The 25,295-nt window shown below is 36.4% G+C and overlaps 2 long non-coding RNA genes across 2 annotated transcripts; one reads left to right on the top strand and one right to left on the bottom strand.

The window, feature by feature from the left end:
- Positions 1-6,487: 6,487 nt before the first annotated feature.
- LOC124164277 lies at positions 6,488-16,442 on the bottom strand. The gene is made up of 3 exons (XR_006866008.1): positions 16,222-16,442; positions 15,143-15,401; positions 6,488-6,932 (listed from the first exon to the last, which is right to left on the bottom strand). It is a non-coding gene; the product is annotated as an uncharacterized LOC124164277 (long non-coding RNA).
- Positions 16,443-18,233: 1,791 nt separating this feature from the next.
- LOC124164535 lies at positions 18,234-25,124 on the top strand. Its single transcript, XR_006866058.1, has 2 exons — positions 18,234-18,406; positions 25,023-25,124. It is a non-coding gene; the product is annotated as an uncharacterized LOC124164535 (long non-coding RNA).
- Positions 25,125-25,295: the final 171 nt, after the last annotated feature.

Genomic DNA, 25,295 nt, shown 5'->3' with positions numbered 1-25,295 from the left:
ATAGACAACGCATTACATCATAAGGTAAAGCTTTTTTTTTATTAGAAAAATCCTCCCTACTTTCTACTCTCTAAACCCCCATAATAAACGTAATACTGAACGACGGATTACTATCCTACGCCGATAAAGTATTTGGTAAATTGTACTGCACATATGCATCGGTAATTACATAATATGGTAGGGCAGTTAACAAGTATCTTATTACGCAGTATCTTTTTATAAATAGAAACAATTACACTTTATTGGATAAAAAACGAAAACATATAATACGTGAGCAGAACTACCAATCTCTCAATTGGTTCAGTATTAGAATAAATATTATCCCACTACGGTTATTTCCAATCAAAAATAACCTTCCAACATATCTATAATACCTAATTCGTCCATCACCTAATTGTTGGAGCTTCATTAAATAAGAGCTAAAAATAGCGGCAGGTCATCGTCAAGAATGAAAAAAGTCCTACAGGCTAGCAACCGATCATCCATACCAGTTAAGGCAAATGATTTTTCTTCGCAGAATATTCAATTTTTAAATCAAATTCAACTTGTGGGTGACTCTCTAATGGGACGTCCCTCGCGGCTCTTTCCATGAATATAAACGTCATTGCTTGTCTGTATACGCGTTAACTTTATAATCCAAGCAATTCACCGTTACTTTTCTCCGTAAAAATTTCCAGTTCTGAAATAATAAACTTGGCACCTTTCTCCATTAAAATTATTTACAGAAGCGATGCTACCAGTTGACCAAATAACATAATGCAACACTTTTTTGCTGAATCCGGTTGTGCAAATCAAATTACTGTGGTAAAGTACCATGTTTATATGTTCAGTGCTATAGACTTCCACAAAGCCACGGCCGAAGATATCAATATGATTTTCATTGATCATTACGGGAAAATATATTTTATTGTAAATCAGCTACTTAAAACTGCGACATTGAGCAAAAAGGCATAAATTTATAGTCCAAAGGTAATGTTTAATACCCGGTCTATTTCTACGGCAGTTTTAAGTATAGTAACAAGTCGACTATTGGTAAAATGAGTTGGTTTTATTGACATGACCTTACATTGGAAAAGGAAACGCATAATAAAGTGAAAACTTTAACCTTATCTTAGTAAACGTGAAAAAAACCTTTCCATTCTGATAACTCTCATTACTTCTAAGTTACTGTCAATTGTCCAATCAATTTTTCTGCATAAATATATTATACTATGAAATATGTCTTCCGCGTCTAATTCATGTTAAAACTAACCTCATAAATTATTTGGAATACGGCTACCCGAGGCTCTCTTAAAAATGTAAAGCAAGTCAATGTAAAGCTCTCACTCAGATCCTTATGAATGAGTCGGAAGGGGGAAATGAAATTCCGTTGAGCGAAATAGAGGCGGCGCTGGAATCGTATTAGCTTTGTTGTCTCGGGCGCCCCTTCCTTTCACTTCAGCAAAGGCTTCTCTTTTTCTTAAAGGGAGATGTATTTCTGGACGAATGCCAATTGATGATCGTATTTATATCAGGCCGGGTCGTAAACACAGAGAGTAAGCGATAAAGGCCGGGGTTATTAGCTACGAACCTATTCATTTACTTATCCAATTCGCGGAGGAATTTACTTGCAATCCTTTATTTCGACAAATTACACATTTATTTTTAGTAAATTCCTCTATTTTTTAACCTGATATCTGATATCTGATTTTTAACCTGATAATAATCATAAATTCGCTTTTTGGTATCAATATTCCTTTAAAAAATTATTATCATATTATTTCCATTAAAACTATTCATGAAATTAAAATTATTAAAGATATGTAAACAATATTCTAGTAGGGTAATTTCTATTCAGAATATTAAATATTATGATAGAAGTATGCCATTATATAATATATTCATGGAACTTTCTAAGAAGTCTGAGGGACCAAGTTTGTATAAATGCAAATAAAGGCAAAAAAGCATTTGCTTTACTTTATATAATTATTAAGAGCAATTAAAAGAATATTTTCCCTTTTACACATTAATTTTGCTATTAATATTAGCTTATTTCACAAATTTATTTTGCGATAGTTAATTTGATAGAAATAAAATGTGTATTGAAGGTATTTCCCCATTGGTTTGCTGATCATCGGCTCAGTTACGTGACTTTAAATTCACTGGTATTCTTGGATGGCATGAGAGTTGTCTTTAGGTACTCATAATTTTTTGTCAATTCGAGCAAATGGCAAAACCATACATTTCATTAAGTAAGCTATAAATTCCGTTTATATATTGCAGATGTTAACAGCTATCGTTTTTTACTGATGAAATGGTAGGTAGGGTTTGATATCCTGATTTTTGAGGTCTTAACCTTGCAGAATTTCATTTTAAGTCAGGAAAAATAATAAACTTTGATTTCTACAACTTAACTTTTAATCGTCGACAAATTTCGATGCTAGTTTCACTAGTCTTGAATAGGATACATTGAAAATGACACATATAGTCTTGAATATGATACAGTGTATCGTAGCTAGTCGACGATTAAAATTTAAGTTTTAGGAAGCAATGTTCGTTATTTTTCCTAACTTAGGTAGGCTTTGCTTTATGAGGTGCTTGGATTTCGGCTTCGGTCACCCGCACCTTTCTCAGTTTATACTTATCTATAGTATACTTTTATTAAAAAACGGATATAGCAAATCTTAATACATATTGGGAAATAATGTAATTTATTAAATAGGATAGAGATGCGCAGGGAACTGATAAAAGTATGTCTGTGCTCAGGGTTGTCGTCTAAAACCTGTTTAATACCTCCTATGATGTTTAGAATTCTCAGTGGCGGATACATAAGGGGGGCGCGTTCCCCCCCTTACATTGCCAAACATTGCAGAACTACAATTGAAACCTTTTTATATCATAGGATGGCAGTATCTCTAATATGCTTTAATGATTTTAAATAAAACTTTCTTAAACTTTGCATACGACTTTATTATTTTTTCATTACATGGCGTCCATTAATTACGTGAGGTGGTATTAGCGATTGTTGCGAACCCACCCCTCCCCATAAGTGAGATTATCGTGAGATTTGGCTCGACCTCTTGCCCCCTCCCTCTAATCTCACGTGAGATTGTTCCAAATGCACATTTTCAGAGTATAACAGCGTTTATCTATGCTTTATTGCGTTGGATTTATTGAAAACACTTTGTATGGTATGATATTTGGAGGAGGCGACCGACAGCTGACGTCATTTGCGCCATGAGGGAGGGTACGGAAGGAAGGGTGGAGAGAAACCCGGCGTTGGCATTAGCCTGCTCTTAACGAAAGGCGCCAAGGGGACCACGGCTTAACGTCCCATCCGACGGACGGAGTGTTGCGCTTGAAATGTCCTCCACACAACATTCAAGCAGGGATCGAGCAGTCTCTGAAAATTCTCTACCACTGCCGGGATTTGAACCCGAGCGCGCCGGGTGGGAAGCCAACGCTCTAGCCACCACACCAACCCGATCCCCACAACAATTTGTTTAATCATTTTTATCTAAGATAAGGTAATACAAGTATTCAAGATTACTAAGATCGCAAATTTACGCTGTTTCTTGCGGGAAAAAAATTACGTGAGATTTGACAGGAGACTCTCCCCCGCGTAATATTGGGTGAGAATTGGCTTGACCCACTAAATACCTCACGTAATTAATGTATACCCCCTTACGATGAAAGCAAAGGTAGCTTAAGATATCTTATGCGCCCCCCTTCCTTGAGTTTTATCTGTTTCTGCCGCTGAGCATTCCTCGTATTGCTCTGTATTTATCACATTCCGTCAAGATGTGCTGAACGCTGAGGGATGAGCCACAATCATCACAGCGAGGTGGGGCTTAGTTCTCTGTGATGAGATATGAGATCCCACCTTATCTGACAGAAATATTTATTTGGAATAAAAATATTAATTTAATACCGACTAGGAATGACAATGTTGACATTCACATCCCTCAACATAGACTTTCTCACTTGACTTAATCTTTTATATTAACAGCTGACAGAATATGAAACTCACGGCCAATAGAACTAAGAAACTTACCATCATTACATTTATTTAAAACAAAAGTGTATTAGTTGCTTCAAGATACTTCACGGCAATTCCCAGTATAACTAGCCATGCCGATGTGATGGACTATTGATGTGATGAGGAGGAGAATATATTTTGTATCCTTGTAATAATTTTATATTACTGTTACGCTTTTCAATTAGCTTCGTACATATTGTTTTAATAAATAGTGGTATTAAATTCGTGGTATTCCGCATTCGGAACGCAGGCGTATGTATAACAGTATAAGTTTGTATAGGTTTATATTTTGTTTTTTCATTTTTTTGTGTTTGCACTATGTTCGCCGTGAACAGATATTTTGAACGGTTCTTTTTACTGAACAGGTTCAAAGTGAACATCCAAAAGAATTGTTTAACTCACCTCTACAAGTAAGTAAATTGATTAAACTTAAAAAAATTCCCTGAGTTCTAGAGGGGGTTTTATCCCCCAAAACAACCCTTCGCTGCGCACTTTGTAATTACGAGTTTTCACAGAAATAAATTCGTAGTATACACTAATAAAATTACGGTATGGCATTTTTTATTCGTTTTGCTGTTTTCATATCTTTTCTCCGGGAACAGGGAAAGGGTTCAGTGTATTAAATTCGATAACATTCCGAGAGCTCAGATAAACGAAGACTCATATCTCATTAACATTCCTCTTAACAACGTGTTTAAAATTCTAAAATTCCAGCATACCTTCCTCTCTTGGCGTTATTACAATTAAGGTCTCCTGCTGGCAGACTTGCCACGATGAGAAATGAAGTACTTGCAAACCCTTAATAATCATGTTCTTGGAGAGTAGAATGTTCCTGAATCCTAATGAATACGGATGCGGAATAGGTGCGTTATCTTTGATGACCTAGATAATTCGGAAATCAAATAAATCTCGGTACAAGGAAAAGCACTCCTCCTTCCAAGAAACTACTTAATTTCAAAACGTTTCCACGATTAATTCAACTTGACGAATTATTCGCCAAAGTTTCAAATAATTTAAGGTAAACTAACAACTATGAGGAAGTCTGGGTCATTGGGTAACGTCAGAGGTAAATGTGACGTATCTCTTCGGGAAGGAACTATTATATTGGGTCAAATAATCAGACAAAAATTCAAATGTCAAAGGGCTCTCAATATTAATTATGACTGACAGCAGGCGATCCAAATACTTTTACCCACCTTTTGATTCACTTATTACTAACAAGTTCCGATTTATTTCATTCTCATCTTTTAATATAAGACACGGTCTCAGGCGTTACTTTGTGGAATTGCTTCATGTTGAATGAAATAAAATCACTATGTTTTATTCCACACTTAATTTTAAATCGTACGACCGGTTTCAACACTTAGTGTTATCATCAGGTGATAACACTAAGTGTTGAAACCGGTCGCACGATTTGAAATAAAGTGTGGAATAAAACATAGTTATTTTATTTCATTCATCACTCTCATCCATTAAGCCCGTTCTTCTGTAAAATTATCCAAGTTGGTATTCAATATAATTGTGGGATATCAAGCATTGCCCATTTTTTAGAGAAAAACTCAGATTTCAGCGGAAACGAATCATATTTAAGGTATAAAATGTATTCTTGTAACTGTCGTTTTCATTTGTGGACTCTTGGAATCTATAGACATTTCTCTAATTCCGATAAGATTGCCAACAGTAAGCTCCTATATTTGTAAAATTATGTTCTTAGTGTATCATTGAAATGAGCACCATTCATTTCATAAATGTAAACTTGTTCAATTATTCAATAATTAAACTTTCAATAATAGAAAAATCTACGTACCGTCTCTATTCGGAAAGGAACTATTATATTGGGTCAAATGATCAGACAAAAATTCAAATGTCAAAGGGCTCTCAAAATTAATTATGACTGAGAGCAGGCCTTTATCCACCTTTTGATTCACTCATTACAAATGAGTTCCAATTTATTTCATTCTCATCAATTAATTATGTTCTTCTTTAGAATTTTCCAAGTTGGTACTCGATAGAACTCTGGAATATTAAGCATGATCCAATTTTTTCATGAGACCAACTTAGTTTTCAACTGACTCAGTCAATTTTAAGAGCATCGAGGTATTCTTGTACCTATCTTCTTCGTTTTTGGACTATAGGAAGGTAAAGACATCTCTCTAATTTGGAAAAGACTGCCGCCTGAAAGCTACCATTTTTTTAAATTATTTTTTTAGTGTATCAATGAAATTAGTTCAACCAAAACAATTATTTTTATGGTATGCAAATTATTTTGTACCTATTTTCTTCACTTGTGGACTATTTGAAGCTACAGATATTTCGCTAAATTAGAAGGATTGCTAACCGTAGGTTACCATATTTTTAACAATATATTCTTAGTGTATCAATGAAATTAGTTCCATTCCTATCGTCAGTATGCACTTTTTGGGAAATCCAGTGATACCATCCGATTACAACAAACTAATTACCCTTTGATCAAAATTATATGGATTTATATTCACCTCTAACCTCATTCGCTAAGACCGTTTCGCAAGAAAAATCTATGTACCGTTCCTATCCGGAAAGTAACTTTATATTGGGTCAAATTATCAGACAAAGATTCAAATTTCAATGGGTTCTCGATGCTAATCATGAGTGGTGGCAGCCGATTCCTTTTGATTCACTCATCGCTGATGAATTCGACCATCCAAATTCGACCCGGTGTTTGCCCCACAGGTCTGGCCGGGTCAGGATTATGGCCTACATGGATGCACTTGAACTCCGCTCCCCTGCTGACATCAGCTGATTCACGCGACTTCGCCGGCTGGCTGGGCTGGCTGCGTCAACGCCGTCTTCTTTTCCTCGATCAAGGTCGTCTCCAAAGGCTTCCGTTGAAATTTCCACCGTGCTGCTCCATGAGTCCAACAAGAGAGAACGGAACCTGGAGGATAAAACACAATAGGGAAATGTTCAATACATATCAAAACCACGTGCATTTTTACGCTATTTATAGCTCTTTATAGTTTGTACGAAACGTCATTTTCAGCTGTTAACATTTTTATTCATCGCTCAGCTTCTGCAAAAATATTAACGACACATTTATGGCATAGAGGTCCTTCTCTGATACCAATCTATCGCTACGGTAACAAAATTCTCTCCACACAAATAAATCATCTATAAAGAGCCAGATGTAGTAGCCGAAGCCAAGAGCCGCAGATTGCGATGGGCAGGGCACATAATACGAAGAGAGCAAGAGGCCCTAGTTAAACAAGTCTGGGCAGAAAATCCTGATGGAAGGCGACCTCCAGGAAGACTGAGAAAAGGATGGAAGGATGAGGTGCTGATTGATATGGGAAAAATGGGAGTCAGCGAGGCGGATGAGAAAAAGTTGGAGGTAGACAGTTGGAGAGGCTAAATACCACTTAGAGCATAAATGGCCATGGGAGTGAGTGATTGACTGAGCTGCTCCATGAGAATTCTCCGAAAAATAAGTTGAACATGCACTAACAGCCGTTTCACGATATAGTTAAGAGGAAATGAAATTAGATGACTTAAATAAAATATCTTCATGAATAATCTCCAACAAAATGGATGTGAATACGAGAAAATGCAAGCAAATTACCTTCACGAGAAGGAGAATCAATGACGATCGGTCATGCATCTTGCTTGGGAAAAAATATTTCCAAATTTAACGACTTAAAATACTTGGGGCTTAATTTTACATCCAAACTTGATTGGGGAATCATATTGATCGGGTGGTAGGGATATCATTTAGAACTCTGCATTGTGTCAAGAGAAATATAAAAGAGAGTAAAAAAGAAACCAAAGAAGTACATAGTAGTTTATTATGGAGTGCTTAAAATGGGGTTAATTAGGTCAGTGTTTAATTGCTAGTTGAATGATATTAGAATTGATTTATTTGAATTCTTGTCTTTTCTGTTTCTCACTTAGTTATTAGATTGGTACATTTGTTATTCATGCGTGTAAATCCAATAATACCACCAGGCAATAGCCTACTTGCAGCAATATGTGTTAATATTAATGATTACAATAATAATGATTACTTAGCTGTGAAAGTTGGTACACATGGCAGTCTTATTGTAATCGATGTAGAGAATCGACGACATAGTTTACGGTTTCATATTTATGCGGCCACGTTCCAGCCCAAAGCACCAAAAAAAATGTAAGATAGCGATAGTGATAAGATATGAGCGAGGTTTGATTTAATATCTTCTAGCCTTCACGATATTTGTTAAAGTAACAAAGTGAACATTATTTCCTCCTCTCCCTATTTTTCATTTATTGAACAAAAAACTTCATACGGCAATTGATGAAGTAACTGGTGTTAAAGGTGATTCTTACCATTGTACCTTAATGTGGGAGGTCATTACATGCAAAATTTTGACAACTTGGCATTTTAAAGTTACGTAAATGAGCTTGAAGTTGGTGATTATTTTTATAATTTATATTGAAATATGTAGAGAGAACACATCCTACGAGAAAAAAGAATAATCATAAATACCTTTCTCCAAGATGTCCCGTTATGGCAAAAACAGGTAAAATGCAAAAGTTCGCATGATACTCAATGACTTGTGTGCAAGCCTAAAATATCTCAATCTGTTGAGTGAAATAAAATTTACGTTAAAAGAACATCTGATTACATTGTTGTTACATTCCTAAACCTACGCAAGAATTTGGCAGATATACTGTTTACACGATCAAAGATCCGCGAAGGTCCATCACATACGGCGAGTAATCTTCATTACCCTGAATTCTAGGTCTTCGGGATGAATTAAAGGCATTAGGGATAGTTTTCTCATCGAGGCCGGAAGTAAGATGCTAGATAGTTTACTTGCGGCAAAAAATAGCGGACGCAGAAATAAGGAAGAGGGGAATGGATTGGTGAGAAGGAATAAGCAGACGTTATGGCCCCTAGTGTTCCCTCTTTTCCTGACGTAACATCTATAGGGAGGAATGTCGGCGTTTGTGAGCAGGGGGAACTTTAATGGGGGCCTCCCTATCGAGAGCTATAGGCTGAGATTTTGCTGGAGAGAGAGGTAGGGAGAAAATAATCTTTCGCATGAGTCAGGGCAGTCTTCCATCCATTTATTGTCCCATGAGATGGAAAATAAGGGTTTCTGAGGGTAAGAGTACAAGGGAGGGGTTACTTGGCGTTTGTTTTAAGGGTACACCAACCCCTAGAATCTACTATCGCATCGATATAGGAAGTGAGTTTCCTTCGACTGAGCACGCTGGTTGGCCTAAGCCCACCCTATTTCTCATACATATCGGGTTTCCTTCCAGGATACACAAGCGGGGAAATGTTGCAACACTGCACTCCCATCGAATGGCTTTTTATGAAGATGGCAAAGCACTTGCCAATAGTGGCCCAGCACTTACTGAGAGGATGTAATCCCATCCTCGTAAAGCATAGAACGTGGCATCACCCTCAATCTGGAAAGCCAACAATCTACTGTGCCGAAGAGGAAGTAACCTAAATGAATTAACAAACCGCTATGCATACATTGGACAGTGTTAACGAATGGCAATAGTATACTGCATGCTATTTAGAAGCTAGGTTCTAAGAGTAAAATAGTCATTTTCGAAAATGAAAAAAGAGAAATAAGTAATGTGAATGCGTGCTGTTAATCTATCTATTCAGCCAACTTAAGTTCTTTCCATATACGTGCATGCATCGACTTCATATTGCTGTATTATATATGTTCGCTTTTGGATAAATTATTGACTTGTGTGATCTTAGGTTTTCCCGAATGATTCGGAAGATCCCCCTGAGGATGATCAGCAAGTCGCGGATCGAAACGTCGGGCGACATGGACGACATCAACCGGTGGAAAATCCGAGAAACTTTTCTGCTATTATTGATTTTTTTGTAGCTATAAATGAGTTTTCACATTCAAGTGTTATCGAATGTATTCTGTCAATGGACGATTACGTACTCATTGTCATTACTTTTCGAGAGCGATTCAACCTAAGGACTCTTTACCGTCACAAGTTCGTTTTCACCATAACCATTTGAAATCTTTTCATAATTCAAGAAAGTTTATCTTTGTTAGAATGATAATCATGATCAAAACCTTCAATATAGAGGCGATTGAGCATTATTGCACTGTTTTAATCGCACATGATATAAAGTGCCCCATTTCCTTAAGAGCATGCATTTTTAGGAGTAAAATGTTTTTTAAGTAGTAAAGAAACGCTGCATCATTATCCTACTGATGTACCTTATCATTTTTCAAATCAAAGTCTTCTTACCGAACACGAGTATACTGGCTCAAACACCTTTTTGTCATAGCCTCGAAATTCTTTGACCTAGACTCACAGGAACATAGTTTTCTGCGAGCTTTAAGCTGCGAGTTTGCACCAACATGTCTATCAATTTATTTCAGTATTGTATAACAGGCCTAAACTCACTTTACCACGTTTTCATGAAGTCACTTTATCGGCTGTTTATTAGTCCTCAACGGTAATATTGCATTTATAACTTCCCGATTAGCTAACGGCTTAAAATGTTCATTAAACATCAGAACGACTCGCATTTTTTCGCTATTTCTAGTTCTTTATAGTCCACATGAACCGTCATTTTCAGTAGTTAACATTTTCATTCATCGCTCAGCTTCCGCAAAAACTTTTAACGACACATTAATGGCAGATAGGTCCTTCTCTAATACCAATCTATCGCTATGGTAATAAAGTTCTCTCCACGCAAATAAATCATCTGTAAAGAGAAGGATTTGGCTCAATTTGTGGTAGTGATATCATTATTCTGAATAAGGAACAAAAGAGAACCTATAACGTTTCCTTGGGGTACACTTCATGTAACATGTATAATATCCAAGCTAAATCCATCCAAAACAACCCTCTCATTGCATTCGTTTAATAATTCTTCTTCAATCCAACTGGTTAATGGAGTCTAGATGTCCTCAAGGTAAATATTATCTTTCGAAGTCATCATTACAAATAGCATATAGAAATTTCAATTTTATTTTTAAATGTATGTCAATTAATCAATTTTATGACACAATAACATCAATAATATTGATGCGAATGAACTTAAACTAATTAAAAACTATGTATATTAAGTTGTTTGTTACTTAGTATGGCGATCACAGCGTGGTCACGGACTAGAGTAAAATTTGCACGCTTTATGCGGTAATAGTTTAGGGTGAAAGTGTCCAAAGTCAGAAGAGGTCTTATACGTTTTTTTATGCATTCAATCCAAATTTCACGCGTACGCTCATGGAGAATATTATTATTTACTGTTAATTCAAGTAATACACGTGCAAAATTTATTAATAGCTTCGAGCTACAAAATTATGCTATGCATAAGGATTTTCTAAAAGATTCTGTGAAACTTACCAATTTAAAAAATTAAATGCCAAGCATGTTTCAAAATCATTTTTGCTTCCCTAGCAGACAAACGGTAAATCAAATTATATTTCATGGAAGATAAAAAATAAACAATCTAATATTTGCTTATGTTCCACCACTGCAATGTCAATGAGACCCCAGTTATTCTTGTCATATAACATGAGGCTAGGATTTCATGGTCGCAAAATATTAATATGGGTTTACAGAGAGTAATGATTACCACTTCAATCACCCTGAATACAGTTGGACGTAGAACGAACCAAGACAAACCATGCAAAATTTACCTCTGGCTGTTTCCCTTCCTCCAACTTTTCATTTGCCAGACTACAAAACTGTATGTTGTGTATTACGTTACGAGAGGAATGTAGGGCCTTTTTGTACGGGCGGTGGCGCCTTCTTGAGTCCCTTCCTTCCCCCCCTCACCTTCGCCGACGCTCTTAGAGTACCTCCCCCTAACCACTAACACCCTCCCTTGCTCACCCTACGACGCGTAAAACCGAACCACTCCCATCCGCCTTCGCGATGCACTCGGACTCAAAATCAGGCCAAAAGTTTTGACTCTGCCTTGGAAAATTTGTTTCAGACAACCTCCACTCATTCCCTTAGTAATTCCCCACCCTCCATTAGCTCTCAGGAGTGTAAGCAAGACGCAGTGCGTCACTCAAGATTTTCCACTTCGCCCTCAGTCTGCCTTTGTGATACGTGAGTCTCACAGCTGTTCGGTTAGTGTCAAGAGTTGGATGGTCAGTCGCTGAGGAGCACAGGTAAGGCCTTTGCATGTGAATTAGTTATTATTCCTTGCTATTTCTACATATTCATTCATAATTTTTTTTTATTAAAAACGACAACATATTCTTTGGCAATAAGCCTTAGTCAATATTACCATAAGTTTTTTACACGCGTACTTGGAGTTGGGACTCTTACGTATTACTTCTAGTATATAAATCTGAATCCTGCATCAAGGTCAGGTTTCGCGATGCATTAACACATGCAAGTCAATACATGGATGCATGAATCCGAAAATGAGCGCGATAAATCACCTCTCAACCACCCAACTTTCACGTATGCACGCTGAAAAAGCTAAATAAATACACGCCACGTTGAAGTAAATTTTAATATTCTGCTGCATATCGGTAATGGTTCCCCCCCTGCCAAACACCTCCGTAGGTGACTTGCATGGTAATATGCGGATGAAGTTCCGCATGCCTGGTGCGGAATCACCCCGTGCCACACACCCTGGCGGTGGCTTGCACAGTATTTCGTAGATGTATATGAATAAATATAGGCAAGGCCGTATCCAGGATTTTGTTCAGGGGGGAGCACAAGGATACTTCGTCATACAAAACGAACGAAATGATAATGGGACCGTATTAAAAATCTAGCATATTTTTAAGGGTCTGGGGGGGGCACGTGCCCCCGTGCCCCGCCCCTGGATCCGCCTATAAATATAGGATATAATATTCAATCTGTTCTAATTTAGTACACTAAATCGAATGTTTCGTTCCATAAAAACTGTTAAGAAACGAACATTTGTACTTATATAATGAGACCAGGCTTTTAAGAATGACTAAAATCGGTATGCATCGCATATACTACCGCTATCATAATTCCTTCTTTTCATATAAATACAGATATAGTGACCTTAGTGCGACTTTTTTGTGCTAATGTCAAAGGGCTATTTCTTGTGTTTCAGAGTTTCCGAAAGGTGGAGTGCATAATTCGATCCATCGAATGAAATTACACGCCTAAAATCTAGCTTTCAATGATCCCTTCAAGCTTTCGGCTCAACCCTTGGGATAATTATCAACGGTCGTATTTATCAAAGATTGCAAGTCTCCTGGAAAGAATGTGAAGGTACATACTGAGTAACTCAACGGCAGCAACCAATGCTCATCCAGCTCTACAGTGAGGTGAAAGTGTTAAGTGCTCAGTGAAAATCCATAGTCAGTTGTGTGATGAATGTGAAGAGTTGGTGAATTTATATTTTTCTGGAATTGAAGGTGGATAGCTAAGCTCCGCTGCCGTTGGACCAGGCAGCGAAGAAAAGGTAGGTAGGTTTCTCCTCTAGTAGCTTGGTTCAACGTATTAGAAATAATTAAAAATATTTAATTAGAAAATGATATTAAACCGAACTAAATGTAGCATCCAAATTTTCTGGTGACATTCTGTCTCGCTAGGAGGCTATTTTCTTTGAATGCTGGATCTATTTTTAATGCGGGATAAAATAAAAAGTGATTCTAAGATTAGTTAAATAAGTAGTTAAATGCAATTATTTCACTTTCATTATCGTGTGACTTAACCGCCAATTTTCACAGGCACGACTTACTTAGTTGAATTACGATGCCATTGGATATGTAATAAACTTCGCAATGTTCCAATGCTTTAATTTTACTCCTAAGAAGTCTAGGACTCATGCTTCATCCTTAGAAGTTTAAAACTACGTTAATGTGTCAGAGAGTGCGAGATTCGTGACAAATCAAATTCTCAAGGTGGTATTGGTTGAGGAAAAATAGGGTGAGAGAGAAAATAACTGATTCACCACCTGAAGAAATGGGCGTCAGCGTGAGACACGTATTTGGTAGGGGGAGGTGAACAAGTTCTCTCTCTTCCCACAGCGCATTTGAGACATGAACTTGCAAGCCTATGTGACACATCAATTGCGGATGGCAGGACCCCATTTTAACCACAGGTCTTCATTCAACTTCACCGAAAATAGGCATAGCTGGGTGATTTTCTAAAGCTTAAGATGGTTGTTCTATCTCTCTTCTAAAGCACCTAACTTAAGATGACGTATCACTCCCGCTCGATTGGTCTGCTTTCGCTAAGCATCAGTTGCTTAAAACTTAAGCTATTCTTTTGAAGTTTTCAGGGTATATACCTTCAATATACATTTTTGAAAAGTGTTCTTCGTTAGAATATTTGAGTCTGATTCGTGATTAAAGATTCAGAGGCTGACCGCCTATGAAGGCTCCCTCCCTCGCCGGCCTCGGTGGCGGCGGGGTAACGTCCTCGCCTGCCAAACAAGAGTCCCGCCTGGGTAGGTTTCCCCTGTCCAGGGCATGGTTGTTCGTGTGCGTTTAATTATTAAATTTGTTGAATACCCCGATGTAAAATGGCCAACATGAGCTGTATTCGATGGTTTGGGAATAAAATAAAAATAAAAAATTATAACATAATTTGGTTAGCGATGACCACAATAATTGACAATGGGCTACACAATACTCATAAGCAACGCTTCCAGGGACAGCCGCTCTTATTTTACCGGTGAAAAATTCAGCATTCTTAGGAACAAACACGTTGATTTTAACCCATCAACCTTCTCAATTAGCAGTTCGAAATGGAAAACCACTGGAGTGGGGCTGATCACAGTATGAACTTAGCAAAAGGTAGAGCTGAAATCATAGGATTTGCCCTCTGCTTTTCTTCCAGTATGCGCAAATTATGATGTCGAAAAAAGGGGCTTCCTTGATCGTCAGCGGTCTTTCCTGCACTTTGCGCCTGTACAGCACCTCAAAAAATCTAATAGTCATAGCTCTTAGAGTCGTCGAAAATGCTCACTTTATTTTTACCAACAGTTAGCATCATTCGTGAAATGTAATGAAAATTTGGAAAATATTTAATCAACCATGTTTAAACCAACTGTAGATGCCAGATTTTACACGGTAACTGAATAATAAAACCGACTATATCAGTGAAGGATATTAATTTTATTCATGACAAAATGATTAATTCGAATGATTATGGGGCAACGACATGACTTACCTCGCGAGGGACTCGACGATATAGACAAAGCAACTCAACTCGCTTCACGGAAAGAAATCATCTCCATTAGTCGCACATTTTATTTTCCTTGAAGTAGTAGCTTTCTCATGTCAATTGTTTCTTCAGTCGGTTTTAGAGGCTGCAGTGTTGCTCATAATGGGCAATCCCTCTTAGCAATCCCTTTTCTACTAAGACGGCGGCATCAGGTTTCTCCACTCCGACATGGCTTAAGTTATGCATGGCCATCTCGCAAACGAATCTGTGAACGACAAGAAAAAAATAATAGCGTGTTGTTTTCATGCATTATGTACGAGTTTTTTTTCGAAATCTTTGGCGATATCTGGGTTAGGTATAGTGGAAGAAGTTGATCACATTACTAGCTGAATTGAATAATGCACTTCCTTTCATGAGATTGGAGACCCTCCTGCTATTGAAAATTGGCACCGTTTAGGTTTCACTATTCATGCTTGACCAATTAAATAGGTAACAGAAAATTTATATGCCATTTGAAAGTTTACCTGCTATCGAACCTAGGGCAACAATCATGAGAATATTAAATAACACATACGTAGCCGATATAAAGCAAGGAATTAACACAACATTTTCGTTTCATGGAATCTTTAACACCAAAATAATACGTAGATCCGAAATAGAATAGGTCAGTATTACACCAAAGCGATAAATAATCAGGTGAATCGAAGCTATCTTATGCTCGTTATGATTTTGAGGTCTTAATATGTCAATCGTCAATGAATTTGATACATCGATGACAATACGAAGAAAGTGGTAGGTACAATGGAGTTTATAGGGGAGCATTTTCATGCACTAATGCGAACACAGTTATACTTTTCATTTTTGTACTTAACGCATAGTGCGATTAGTAAAGTTCATATCGCTCATGCCCTCGCAATATCTATTCACACTTATCTTCGCTACTCACTCTCGTCTGAAATAATTTTACATAAGGAGCTACATTAGAGACAAGTTTATGGATAACTCTAATCATGATTAGATCAAAACTACAATTACCACTTCTGTGCACTCTACCATCGAAATTTCAATTACAAGTTCTCACTTACCTCGATCAATATCGCTGAATATCTTCTTCGTATCTCTGTTGATAGCTTGCAGACTTGGCGTCCCATCCTCTTTTCAACGCAATGAGGCGGTGACTTCAACGAACGAATACACGGATGAAACAGTCCAAAAAAATTCAAATTTGAAAAAAATGATTCACCGAAAGGACGGTTAGTAAGAGACTAGGGGGGCGTTGTTTTCTCTTCGTAGAGAAGGGGAGGGGAAGTACCTACTGGATTGGAAGCGACAGTTGAATGCAGACCGTTGAGAAGTTGTTCGACTGATCCATCGTTCCTGCGTAATGTAGGTAATGAAATGACGTCAATAAAATCGTATCAACCTTCAGAAATGACTAGAAAATTCTAGAATATCGATCCACGTGTGTTGTGACCATTGGCCGTAAACGAAATTCCGCGCTATGAATGTATAACAGTGCCACCTATTGAATAAACCCTTTTTTCGGCGCAGTATTCGTTTTCGCGCGATAAATTAAAAATAAATAAAATATAGAATATCGCTGTGTCTATAGATTTACTTTATGGATAAAATTTAAAATAGCATAACATCGTATCTTCGAGGGTTTCTAGGCTTTTCATCGCTTTTATAAATTTTTAAAAAGAAAACAGTTCGAAATCATCGTGACGTCACAGATATTCGTCATGTGACACGCTGTGTGAGAACGCCTCCTCCCTTTTTCGCTGGACTTCACTTCGTGGCAAGATCTCGTGGGGTTAAGAGGTAAGTACTTTTCATATTCTTTTGGTGAAACATTTTCATGTTATTTTCCATGCACTTTCAATTCTCCTAAATGAAGGAATGTTCGTAAATACGATTCTTTTGAAATTTATTAAGTAACCGTGATCAGAGTGGCTAGTATTTTTAATACTTATTTTTATTATATAGCTGTTTTCACGTTTTATGTTACGGCACCACGTGATTTATGTGCCCCTTTTTACATCGGCGTAGTGTTTTAAAGTACACCAGCGATAGGGAAACATATTCTCGATTTAAAATCGTCCTGTTTTCATTCTCAACCCTGTGAATTTTGAATTAAAATAATTTATCTTGTGGAAATTATTTCGGAAATGGATAAAATGTTATTATGGATCTGTCGACGAAGCTGTTTCATGTGACGAGTACTCGATGATTCAACGCATTAATCCTCATTAACGAAGTACGTATGTATTCGTTTCCGAGTGTAATCTGTGTAACTTCTAACAAGTCATTTCATTCTGTTCTGGAGAAAAAGTATTTGTAACTGTATGTGATATGTAACTTAAAAAGTACATGTATCCTGCGAGTAGATTTATAGTTATCCCATTTTTCGTGTTTTAACCTTATAAAGTAGTAGATAATGGTTTGTTTACTGGAATTATTGTCTCCATGGCAATCCCGTGGCTTTCAGTACTCAAGTAGCTAACTGTTACTTTTTACCTATTTAAACTGATGATTATTATCGCTATGACCGTAAATATCACGTGCTCACGGAAGCCGAGTGTATTTCATACGTGCCTCACTGCATCGTTAACGATCATGAGGGAACTTAAAATTTCAAAATGAAGCTCCCATCCGTGTTTGATTAAGTTGCAATGCATCAACCTTATAAGTTCTTCATGAAACCGCTCTTATCGTTTTTTAAACTGAGTTATAGTCTTCATATTTTCTATAAGGCATTTAAAAATTCTTCTGATGTTTACGTAAAGGAAATTGCTATCGAGTAATTTCGTCTGTGTATCCGGCTGCATGCTGTAAGCAGTAGTTTTCTCAACTGTGCGCCAACTTCCAATTTGTAACCTCTACTTAATTATTGGTTATATAATTTCTCCATCCAACCTCAAATTAAGAAAATACTGGCGATCATCTACATCTACATAATACCTTAGGGTGTGTGGCAGGGTTATTATATATCATAACTGGAGCACTTTATTTGGCATTTTCTTTATTCCATATTCATCTCTGAATTCGTTAGTATGACAATTTGTTTAGCTTCTAAATGCAACACCATTAAGTTATGCTTCAAGTTAACTATAAACTTTATGTTCTTGGATATTTCCGGCCTCTAATGCAAACTTTCTCTTTTCAGGCGCGCGAGCAATATTGGGGTAGGGGATCAATTCTGTGAAATGGCTCGGGTTTAATGGGGTATTGCGATGTGGTTGCAAGGAAGAGGAATCCTGAGGAAATATGGTGAGTCAAAATCATTCACTTTGTTATTTTTTTAAATTTTCTTTGAATATTCCCATGCATCGATCCACTGTTCTGTTTCTCTTTGTGACACTTAGTAACTACAAGTAAACTAAATCCAGTGCATTAAAAAACAAATAATTTATTCTCAGATATTTTTAATGGAACATAGCTAGGTATTTATTTTTTGTGATCATCCGTGACAATGATGCTTATGAAGGCAACTAATAGGATTTAAGGAGACCAGACGTTTACGCGATTCACGTTAAATTTAGAGTGTTAATATTTTAATTTTATTTGATGAAATCACAGGGAAAACGATGAAATTTCTGAAATTACAGTACCTTTAGCTGCAACACGTGTGATGCAAGTTTTCTTTTTTTCCTGCCTGGCATTTATGACTTCTAAAAATTAACCGCTTAGTGTGTGAGCCTGCGTATTTATCGTCAGATGCGTAAGTTTGACGGCTTTCTTAAGAAATATAATTCGCGGGACTCGGTGTTTCGATTAACGACATTTTTCGAGGCAGTGAGTCTTCACATTTTATATTTCATAGCTAGAATCTACTCATTCTTTGCATGTATACATTCACTTGGGTCGCTACTAATTTCTTATGACTCGTACCCACGATTTACTTGTCTGATAATTTATAATCGTTTTAGGAGGAATTTTTTAAAATAATTCTCATTCTTTTAACTAAATCATCAACATTTATTGAACTTAATTGGTTTTCAGGTAGTGAATCTGCTAAATCCAATTATTTAAATCTATAACCAGTGTATTTTTACGTAAGACTCAATGGGCTAATACAATTCTCGCTTGAGCGTCTTATAAAGAGTGAGAATTATTTGTTAGTCTTAATCCATCACATTCCTATTAGTGATTTTGTGGTAGCGGGGAATTCTACAAATGTTTCACTTGACGGTCTTCTTAAAGAATGTGAAGGAACGTAATGAACTCGCTTCGTAGCATTACCGTGTAAATACATGCGTAATAAATAAAATATTTCCTTAGTCCACAGCTTACCCCTTTAGATATTTCGGATCATTTTCTTAGGAAATTACACCAAACAGGCTGAAGTATATGTTCAATTAAATACCTTCTCCGCAAAAATAGTTTCAACGCATAATGGAGTCACCTTCCGATCCTTACAAAATATAACCGATCGTAAAGTTATATTTGTGCACTTATGAAAAATTTCCAGAAACTTTTAATTTTCTGTTATGTTAGGGTTCCACCTGGCATGGCCTTAAACAACTCTTTATCGTAGAAGATGCAATAATGCAATCATATCATTAGACTCGGTGCACGTGTAGTCAGGAGTATAGTTCTTAAATTTAAATAGACCTTCGCTCTTTTCTTGGGACTTGGAATTAAATCTTCTCAAAATTTCTTAGCTTTTCACCGGTAAAAAGCTTTATCCTTATGAATTTGCTCGTCTTTTCTCTTGTATTTTTATTTAGTTTAGCTGGAATTTTGTTAATTCCGCATGCCTTATTTCTCTGCAGGTTTCTTACGGCTGCGTCAAATTCTTGTCTCAAAATTTGGACTCTCATTTCATCTTCAGCCAATTCTATTTCCCTTTGTATTGCTTTCGTAGTAATACTCCCTTATTTGCACAAATCTTTCACTTATTTAATCCATCTCTTTACTTTGTCTTCGTTTTCCAGTCACAGATTTTCCATTGTTTTCATACAGGGGCGCCGACTTGTAAAAAATATTGGGGGGGCCCATATTGGAGGTCTTGCCTCGGGAAGAGGTTAAATTCAAAGTGTGTCGCAACACCGAAACATTATCATGATTCACACCACCTGATTCAGCTAACCTGCTTAACCTTATAATTATTTGTTTCAACACTCATTGTTGAAATTATTTTAAAAGGTAACTATCGTCAAACATCGAAATAAAAATTAACAATATATTTTTGTGATTTCACAAATCATAATATAACTTACTTATTTCTTGAATTATTGAGGGGGCTCCGCCCCCCCAAAGGAACCTTTGAGGGGGCTCGGGCCCCCTCAGGCCCCATGGAGTCGGCGCCACTGTTTTCATATATGATATTGCATCTTATGCTCATTGTGAAGTGGTTCCTAAATATCCTCTAGGCAGCGTCTACTTTTCCACGTACACTCGGATTCAACAGTATTGCTACGAGTGAAGCGGCTGCACTTTCGCCGCAGTTAGGAAACTGAGTTGTGGTATTTCCTATTATACCAATGGGAGGGAAATATGAACAACATTCCCACCTCCCGCAATATTTTTATTGCAACATCATTAAAGGGAAATGTATGCGGGATATATGCAATTTTTAATCCCAGATAAATTGTGCAGCTCTGGCTAGATAATAAATCCACCTCCAGAACTTCAATTTACTCTCGTAATTTGGCCGATCTGTCGAAGTGTATCGTCTTACAATTAACGATGAAGCTTTTTAATCAGAGGTAGCGAACATTACAACTATATAAAATATCCTATCCATATTATAACATATTTTTGTAATGCTTTTCAATTTTACTGTACATAATTTTATCTGCTACTTTGAATACGTTCTTAATCTACATTTTTCCGGTATGTCTACCTTTACGACTAATGTCGTTCCTTATTGTCATTAAGCATTGCTTATTTTTAGCATTCTAGTGCTTTGTTGTCTTCAATGACATTTAAATATTTCCTGCCTGATTCATCATCTTACTTGACGACATCCCTTCTTTCAAGAACTTCTTTGGCTACTTCCTGTAGCCCATTTCAATTTTTTTTCAAATTCTATTCCCGTGATTTCTCGGTCACAGCCGCTCCTACTTTTCACAACTTCTTCCTCAAATTGTGTTTGATGCCTAGTTTCCTTTAATTTTTATTTTTGCCTCATATTTTCACTTCTTACTTCGTGATAAGACGTAAAGGGAACTCTCCCGATAGTTTTTAGCAATGGCAAGGGTATTGGCTTGGGCCAAAGATGTTCTACTTAGGAACCAAGAATAACTTCGGCATTAAATTTGAAATGAGAACCTCCTTTCTAATTTTTCTTTAATCATTTGTATGTAATATATAAACTGGTACGATAACATAATATAAAAACATATAATATGTATTCTAAATAAATAGATGTTTAGGGTTGCGATAGTTGGACTCCATAATGTCATAACATTCGAAGGCTTAATGACTGTGGATGATTATAAGCACATTCCATTCTGATGCTTAATATTATCTATGAAGTATTTATTCTAGTATCTATTTATCTATATCTAGTATAATATTAAGATAGAATCTATAAAGTATTAATAGATAGAATCCGCTCATTGATCTAGTTCACTACTATTAACGGCTTATTGAATACAACTCATACTTTGTATGCTTCTATTTACTAGAGATGTCATTATTTACCTATGCCTCAACCCCATATAGCGTCGTATTCGGTAAAACTTCACCATCAATTGTTCTCCAGCTCATTTATTCATTTACCTGAATTAAATCCGAGGATTCCTTCAGTTTTAGTTTTGTCGACTCATAATTCTTGGTACATACTATCTCAAAGGGACTCATAAGATGACATTGAATCACCACTAGCTAAATTCGGCCCCAAAAAATAAGTCCTTTCTGCACCTTCAACTAATTCATGAATGTTTAACTAGAATGTGGTCAATTTGGAATATTCTTAGGTCTCCTGACATTTTCCTTGAATATCTTAGGCTATTTAATTGTTAATATTTTGTTTGTTACCGCTGGATTGAGATCGGTGCAAGTTATTATATTTTCGGTTATTCTAAGACGTGATCGAATCCTCTAATAACCTTTCCGAATCCCTGAGCTCAAATGTTGTGCAGAGGATTGCAATTGGCTTGTTTCCCCACTCATAACTGGTGCACCTCTCGAAGTATCATGGAGTCGTTTCGTGTCGTGTGTTTGGCAAAAAAACACAAGCGCATTCCCCAGTCTAAAAAAATGTAAAGCATTTATTCGTTGAAGATGAAATAATTTGTGGTAATTACGGATGTAATCTAAATCCGTTTCAATCCATCGCTATTTTTTTCTAAAGAAATCAATCCGAATATAGCAATACTAAAGTTATTATACATCCACTCAAGACAAACGTGAGCAGGAAAATTGAATGCCAGATATGTAGGCTCCTCGAGTCGTCTTCGTGAGTTTCATGAGTTAATAAATATAAACTTGAGTTGTTTTCTAAACATAATAGTGTTATTCTACAGTGAATCCACGATTTTTATATGCACATGGTATGACATGTACCTACACGCCAAGTAATTAGAGGCAAATGGAACTTCAAACAGCATTCCCAGGATAATGGTTTGGGACATTCTAAATGAGAGATTTTCTGCTGTAAATCAGTTGATTAGCAATCAGCTTCTTTGAAATTGCTATTGGAATCAGAAATCGCCATGCTTTCTGGATTAATTTTTGACGTGAACAGAAATGCAGTTGTTGAGGTTCACCGACATGAGTCGCGAACTACTCCATGAAACATAGTGATTGCAGAGAACTACAGTAATACTTTTCAACTTTTCAACATTGTCCATTCATTCCGATTTTTCTTATTACCGTCATACACGGGAAATGTTATTTCACATCTTCGAACTGCCGATGTTTTTCTCACTCGGTCGTGCAGCTATTTTGAAATTGAATTAGGGTATGTTTTTCCATGTTTCTTCGCACGCATTCTTATATTTCTCAGCGTACCACGACGTGTTTAGAATTGCATGTTCGTTTTTGCATCGGGCTGTTCAAATTTTCCGTGTCCCGTTGAAAACAGTGTTTGGATCCAATTTGAATTATTTATAACGTATGCGATAGCTTGCACATGACATTCGTTCCTGGTCATGAGTGACTTAATAACCTCTATGACTCAATGAACTCAAATTCCGAATGAAGGGTCCCAGTTTTTCTCATTTTTGCTCGTAATAGCAGGCACATGCGACCTTCGGAATATCGCATGAATAAATGTGTTCCATTGAGTTTATGCAACTGTTTTTTTAGACAAACCCTATAGAGATTGATGTAGTCGTATGCACTTTTATGATCATTGAATTTCGCAGGAGTGACTTTGTTCGATTTAGTTATTGCATCTTCGTACCCATCGAGTTTTTTTTAGCCCAACACTATTGACATTGTCATAATCATAAACAATTTTATTATCATTGAACATCATTTGCCATCAAAACCTGAATGCGTTTTTCGATGGAAATGGATATTCATATAGGCACCGCAAAAAGCGCTTCGTGGCGAATATTGTTCATTCAAGATATCGTAGCAACGTTAAATTATAATGTGAAATATACCTAATCTGCAGTAATTGCGGTATCCTTACACGTTATCTCTTTCATCAACTGCTTTTATCCTTAGTTTTTCCACCAGGTAACTACGTTATGCAGCTTAGCTATTGTTTATTTCTCCGGTTTGAATGGGAGAGCGTTGTTCTATGTGCATTAATATTTAATGTGCATATCCCTTTTACATAGCCGGTAGCATATTGATTTATGTGTAGGTTTTTAATATTACCACTTCAGCATGTGATATAAACTCATCAATTTCCATTAGTCAATTAATGTCTTTCTGCCCTGTTAAGGTCAATTCTTGTTTATTCATGAATTGACCTAATTTGAATTGATTAATTATATGATGGATAATTTTTATGACACATCTCGGATGTTTTACATTGCCTCGATAATATCGTATATATCTTACGTGGGACTCGCAAATTCTGCCAAGAACGAATTGATGATTTATTTTAAATTAGGTCAGGACACTGATGGCAATTTGATTTTGTTGTTAATTTTGGGGTTTGATTACTCATTTTCAATTATTTCCGTAATGAGTAAGAGACATATAATTAATATGCCTTTATTAGTCAATTGAATAAAATAGTTGAATAAAATACCTCAAAATTAAAGCGGTAAATATCCTTTAACTCTAGCATCAAAGCAACTTTGAATGTAAACCAGACGCTTCGAATATAATAATTATATTACTATCACCTAAAGCCGAATATTTTTTCGATATTTTCTAATGGGTAGCAGTTTTTATTTATTAAAATATATGGAACAAGTAAAGAGAGATGTGAAAGAGAAGAATTACGTAGGTGTGAAAAGATTAGCTGATACGAGAACTGAGTGGAGAGCTGCGTCAAACCAATCCTAGGATTGTTGACCAGTGATGTGATGATGATGATCAATGGGTAACCGTTATTGGTTATTGTTATTTAGATGGGCAGAAAGAGAAGATCAATGCATGGGAATATTAAAAAGACATGACTTTTTTTATTTTTTCTTTGATTTTTCATTCATTTAATTTCCACCTAGCTCACGCAATTAACTTCATAATCCGCCGAAAGGAGTGGAACCTCATCTGCTGATTGTAAATTGAACTAATGTCAATTAATAGATAAAATTGCATATTTATTTCACAAATCTTGGTCATGCTTCTGCAATTTCATTCAGGATAAATCTCATTTATTACAGATGGTAAAATTTTATTTTGTCGTTTTGATAATTTTCTTAATCTTTTGAGCAAGAGTTTAGCAAAGTTTGAATGTAATATTGTACTGTACTCATGCGTAACTTCGGACGCACGATTTAAATTGAATTCTCTTTCCTCTTCTTTCCAGAATGAAAAAAAGTGTGAAAAAATATCTTCGGAACAACGAAAAGTGCAGCTACCAAGGAAGAAAATTCAAGCTTTCAGCTGCTGAAGATAGAGAGGAAATTAATGAGAAAGTGAAAAAAGGAGTGATAGGCTGTTCATCGCTTGGTGTTTTAGTCTAAAAAGTGTTATTTTTTCTGTAATGTTCTTGGTTTATATATTTATGCATTTTTTACACATACCTACATTCACATTTACACAGAGATTACACATGGTATGAATAAAGGTATGAAGGTAC

This window comes from Ischnura elegans, chromosome 8 (assembly GCF_921293095.1).
Source record: "Ischnura elegans chromosome 8, ioIscEleg1.1, whole genome shotgun sequence".
Taxonomy (NCBI): Eukaryota; Metazoa; Arthropoda; class Insecta; order Odonata; family Coenagrionidae; genus Ischnura; species Ischnura elegans.
Note: the sequence above shows the minus strand (reverse complement) of the source record. Positions and strands in the feature narration are given on the sequence as shown.